Here is a 6,210-nt window from a genome sequence, read left to right on the forward strand (position 1 = left end):
AGTTCTGGCTTCCTTCGGCCGGAGCTCTGACAGTTCTGAGCCGGAGGAAAGAATGTCTGTGAGCAGCATCGATGCCTGGCTATCTGGGTGTGATAGTGAGGGCTACTGCAGACCTCACTAATCACTCACAGATAAACCAGGGATCGATCCTGCTCACAGCCTCCTCCCTGCAAAGACATGAACAGGTGAGGAGGCTTGGGGGAAGGGGTTGAGTGTATTATAATTTTGTGTAGGGGGTTAATAAGGGTGGGGGGGTATTATTCTTTGTGTGGGGGGGTTAATAAACGGCCCATGCGGCATTCGTTTTCTAACCACGCCACCAACCCGCCAAAAATCGTACGATTTTCGGCAGGTTTTCCAGCGTGCTTGGAAGACAAAAGTCATACGACCTTACAGTAGAAGCGGTCGCACGCTGCCCATACACACATCCTCATATGGTAGTGGGGAAAATGATCAGTGCCCCCCCAGTTTTGACTGTGGTATCGTATCTGCACCCTGTTAACATAATATAAAGCTAAAGCTATGTTATAATTGCTGTTTTTTATATTTTGGACTCTTTTGATTCTAAAGAAAAATTGAATTTCATAAGCTTTAAGGGGGTGTGGCTGGGGTGTGGTCGGGGTTTGGGCGGGGATGGGGGACGGGCCTGGGGTGCAGTTGGAGGCGGACCTGGGCAAGGTTTGGTGGGACAACTGGTGGAGAGTAAGGTTTTTGCCTGGCTAGTAGGTCTAGACTTGAAATTTTAAGCCTTGTGCTATATGATTAGCCGCAACAGTCTGGTTTGTAAACATGATAATCGTGATTGAATTGTGGTTTGTTTGTTTTCTACATCAATGGCTTTAACTGGGCTTTTTATGCATGTGTTTATAAAACAATGGACACATTTTACCTATAGAGGTTTTACACAGACTTTACACCAGTTTTAGTATGCCTCTGGGGTAAACGTTTTATTTGGTCATAGAACATGCAAGAAGTTAACACTTTACAAGGGAAGCTGACTATGAAGAAATAGAATATTTTTCTTTTGTTTTTATCTTTTGCCTTTTATCTTTTCACCATCACAGCAGCTTTACTGAAGAAAAATAAGAATACAAAGAAGATAGAATTGATTTAACTAATAATGGCAGAACACCATCAGCTTTTTGTACATGACAGGGAATGTGCCAATCTGGAAAAAAGGAATTTATACTCTTTTTTTTCCTCCCAGTATAATCATTACAATTAGCATCTTGGAAGCCTAAGACGAAAGGAGACAAAAATATTATGTTATATGTTTTCCAAAGCTGCCACTCAATGGTCATGATTCAGCAGGAAAGTACCAGGAACAGAGCAAAATACTGGAATGAAATATTGCAATCATTGTGGACCGTATAGACCACTTACTGTATACATTTATATATACACTTATATAATGTATACGCACAACACCGGTATTTGATGGTCAGTTGTTTATTATCTGAGCTGAGTGAACAGAATTAAGAAGATTTAGGGGTCTATTTACAAAGCTGCCAAAGGATCTAGCCATAGCTTCGGCTGATCCTTCGGCTAGCTTCGGCCCCAGGACCCCATCGGTTCACTATAGCCCGTACAGCTCCCAAAGTTGGCCGAGCGGCTCAGTCGAGCCAAATATGCTTCGGCCGACAGCCTGCTACTGACATCTGGGCAGAGCCAGCCATCATCTCACGGCTGGCTCCGGCGACTTGCAGAGACAGATTAGCGTCCCTGGTTTCCAGGTAACCAGGGACGTTGATGTGTCATTACTCTCCCGGACGCTCTGGGAGTAAACCTTTCCTTGCTCTGCTCTGATCCTTCAGCTAGCTTCGACCCCAGGACCCCTTCGGTTCAGTAGAACCGAAGGGCTGCTGTACAGCCTATTCACTATAGCCCGTACAGCTCCCGAAGTTGGCCGAGGGGCTCAGTCGAACCAAAGGCATATGCTTCGGCTCGACTGAGCCAAGGTGAAAGCTGAAGCTAGCCGAACAGCCTGCTACTGACTGCTGGGCGGAGCCAGCCACGGCTGGCTCCGGCCACTTGCACAGACAGATCAGCGTCCCTGGTTACCGGGTAACCAGGGACGCTGATCTCCAGACAGACCAACTCTCCCGGACGCTCCGGGAGTCTCCCGCTATTAGATAGCGGCTCCCGGCCGCCCGGGAGATAAACACTTTCTCTCTCACCTTTCTCTGCTCTGTTGTCTTTTTTTTCTTCTTCTGACATCAGAGCCGTTGGCTGCCGTCAGTATAAAAAAAAACAAAAAAAAACAGCATAGGAATGCATAGCTACATTCCTATTGGCTATTTCAATTTGCAATAGCCAATAGCAAAGTAGCTATTTCACCCGCCCACTGCTGCTGTCAATCAGCAGAGGGGACCTGAAGTTCTCCATCAGGTCCCCTTCTAGTGATTGACAGCAGCAGAGGGCGTGTGCAATAGCTAGTTTGCTATTGGCTACTGCAAAGTGAAATAGCCAATAGGAATCTAGCTATGCATTCCTATGGTGTTTTTTTCTTATTTTTTATTCTGACGGCAGCAGAACCGCCCGGCCAATAGGAAACAGTTGGGCGGAGCTAGCTGTCACTGCTAGCTCCGCCCAATCGTTTTCTATTTTATTTTTTCTACTTTTTTAACTGTTTTTCTATTCTGCTCGGTACCACAGAGGTACCGAGCAGAATAGGTGTGAATGCCGCTCGGCCACATTCGGCTATTCACTCACTGCTGTTCGGCATCTATGAGAATAGGCTGAACAGCACAAATAGGCTGCCGGAGGTTCGGCTCAGCCGATCCAGATGTTGGATCGGCTGAGTTGAACTCCTTCTGCTGAGCTCTGTAAGGTGAAGGGGGACAGATTCAGCTGATCACTACCCAGGACAGTTCCTGACCCCATGTCTAAGAAGAAGAAGAGAACAGGCATACCCCGAACCACAAAGCAGGCACGTATGGAGACATTCCTCTCACCGGGCCGAGACGACTCCGGTGAGTTCCAGCCGTGCGGCCTCCAAATAACTCCGCTGCTGCCGTCCCCGACCTTGCGTGCCGCGGTCCCCGCCACTGAGCCTCCACGTAGGCTGCTGCGGGACAGGAGCTCCGACCCGGCGGGTTCGCCAAACATGCTTATTGAACCTAATAAACTTTCTTTTTTTTGGTGGAATTGTGCTTCTTCAGCTGGGCAAAGCTGTGGTTCCACAGCATACACCGAGGCAGATGCTGGCTGGAATACCTGGAAGTATCAGTATATGCATCTTGAAAAATATATACAGTATACTGTATATACATGATTAAATGTTGCTTGAATTTTAAAACGGAAACACGATAGAGCACACTTAATTACAAAAACAAAGTTATAAGCGCATAATGATAACTATAAATCATATCTAACTAGCTGCAAATACTTAAGTGTTGGATCTTACTGTTAAACTACTAAGAGTGGCTGGTCAACTGGATATCTTTCTACTAAATTCAGAATGGATGAAAATCTTAAAGTTTCCTTTTTCTGCCAGGTCTCAGATGGTACTTAATTCTTCTAAAACATGCTTCTACTGGAGTATATGAACCTGTCTCTGACTTGAGATATATGACTACTTCTGGTTGCTCTCTATTTTCTCTTGGCATTCTTACTTACTCCTGGACAGAAAATCAATGGATATTTGACCCTACAATTGTAGTTTGTCCTTTTCTTGTAGCTTAACCAATATTTTGTCAGTTATTTTATCTCAAAGAATCTCTGTTGTTTCAGAGTATTTCTCAACACTATTCCCATGAGCAGCAGAGCAGTTTTAACTTTTGTGCTTGTTTTATATTTATATTACAGATAGGTATATTCCATCGTTTAAGAGGCTCTAGATTTTGTTTGACGCCTGATCTGAATGCCTTCTAGAAAATTATTTTACAGAAGGGATCATTCTCTCAGTGTCTCTATTTGATTTAGGGTATTTAGGGCTATGGTGAACTGGCTGGATTGCCCAAATTTGTATCTTGTTTGTAGTTATCAGCCTTGTTGTATGTTACCTTGCAAACATAGGCTACAAGTTGGTGAGGGATGGTTATTGTGAGACATGTTTTATCTGTTATTTTGAGAAGTTCTTAACAATAGTCTTCAATTAGCAATAATGCATGTCCTCTGAAAATGTAAGATAGCAAGGACTTGTTTGTTCCACAGTAGTTCAATTAGGTATCCACTATTTGGTTTTGTCCCTGGATAACACACTGCCATTCTCACTCCTGCATTGGAGTAACACATGCATTGATTAGCTGTATGAAGCTTCTTTAGTGTTTCCAATTTGCAACATTTTCAAATTTGCAAGTAATTGCTTCTTTACGTAAGCCAGTCTTACTTATGCATTTCCCTAAAAATAATATGTAATATTTTTAGTAAAAGTTTATTCTATTTTGTGACAGTTCACAAGTTTAGAAACTGACATTTTAGATTTTCTCGTAATTTGTGTAAAATCTTTATTTCACACTACATTTATTACTTAGTGTTTTTATGAAAATCTCTTTAAAAACTATTTTAGCCATTCGAAAGGGAAGTCTGCCAACTTCTTTCATAGCAGCTGTTGGAAATCTTCATACACTATGGGGTCTATTCACAAAGCTGCCGAGGGCAGCCGAGTGAATGACCGATCAGAAGAAGCATTAAGGGACTAGTACTAACGTAAGATTATAGTGTAATTTGATTACAATACGGATTACATGTGTTGTCATAGATAATATACCTACCTTATTATTATGTGGTTTTACTAGTGTTTGTATAGTGATTTCTGCTTTTTAAGCAAACTTGCTCTGTGGTTCTGAAAGCAGTCTATGGCTTTGCAAGGCAAGTTTTGAGTAAGATTTCTAGGTTCAAATCCAGTTTCTAATGTTATACAGACTATGGCTCTGTAAAGTGTGCATACCATGTCTTTCTTAAAAATACATGCATTCCAGATGCTCTTTTTAGGGGTAAACTCCAGAAAGTTCAATGTCGAGAAAATATAAAATAAGAATGTGTAAGGTGTCACACTCATCTCCTCCTCGATCCTGCACCGCATCTCTTCTCCAGCACAAGGCCACTAACACTTCTGTATTACTTCTGGAGTGCCAGTATCATGGCCAGTCAGCAAATAGGTGCTGCCTAAAGGGCAGGTCAAGTATTGTTCAGCATTCAAGAAACTCATCACTACACCTAAGTCAAGCCCCCTTGTGCTTCCAGAGAATTACCTGAACCCTTAGTTTCTCTGTGTCGCTAGTATTACAGTGTTCTATCCAATTCACATGCTTCCTCTGTGTACTCAAACTATGCTCCAGTGTCTCCCGCATGCCTCTGTGTCTTCAGAGCACGCCTCTGTGTGCCTCCAGATGCCTCAATGTCTTCAGTGCATCCTGAGTATCCTGTATTATCCTATGACCCCTGTAACTTCAGTGTCATCCTGTGTAATCCCATATCCCTGTGACTCCAGTGTACCCTAAGCATCCTGTGTCATCCAAGGATCTAAGTCTGCACTAACTGTGTTTCCATGCAGTCTCAGGAATGCTCCATCAATCACCTAAACTGTTCTACTTTCTGTGTGTATACAGACCTCTGTCTGTGACAGCATGTAAGGGCCAGTTAACACCTAAGCTTTGCACTAAATGCACAGTGTGTTGAAAAAAGTAGTGCATGCTTCTTCCCACCACACTGAAATGCCATGCATGGTATTGCGGTACAACACGTTGTGCTGCAAATACACTACAGCTGGGAGGTGCATTGGGGTGCCATTCAAATAAATGCCAACACAATGCACCTAGCGCATGGTACCACACCCTAACCACACTGTGCAATAGTATGCAGTAAATTAATGGTATCGTGCATTTAGCAAAATGCTTAAGTGTAAACCAGCCCTAAGCCCCTTACATCTTTGTATATCAGCAAAAAAGGCAGGTAGATTGTGGCATGTTTTACAGTTAGCACCCCTTTTTTGGGATAGTATTGTCCATTCCATGTCACTGTCATTTAATAAAACTGGTAAAACTACACTAATTAGTATAAAAGCTGATACAGGCATATATTAAAGTATATGTAAAACCAAAACTTGTTTGGTAGTTTCAGAATGAGTAGGGAAGACTTAAAACTAGATGTGCAATGAAATGAAAATTTAAAAACCGAAATGAAAAAATGTCAGGCCGAAACCGAAATTGAAAATATTTTTTTTCTAACGTTTTTAAAATATTTAATTTTTATTTATTTTTTATAAAC

General features: G+C 42.4%; 1 protein-coding gene across 1 annotated transcript in view; it reads left to right on the plus strand.

Annotated features, from left to right (window-relative positions):
- Positions 1-6,210, plus strand: part of LOC108800634 (amine oxidase [flavin-containing] A-like) — a 58,459-nt gene that overhangs the window by 50,454 nt on the left and 1,795 nt on the right. The gene's annotated exons all lie outside the window — the stretch shown is intronic.

This window comes from Nanorana parkeri, unplaced genomic scaffold, assembly GCF_000935625.1.
Source record: "Nanorana parkeri isolate BGI_ZX_2015 unplaced genomic scaffold, ASM93562v1 scaffold2087, whole genome shotgun sequence".
Taxonomy (NCBI): Eukaryota; Metazoa; Chordata; class Amphibia; order Anura; family Dicroglossidae; genus Nanorana; species Nanorana parkeri.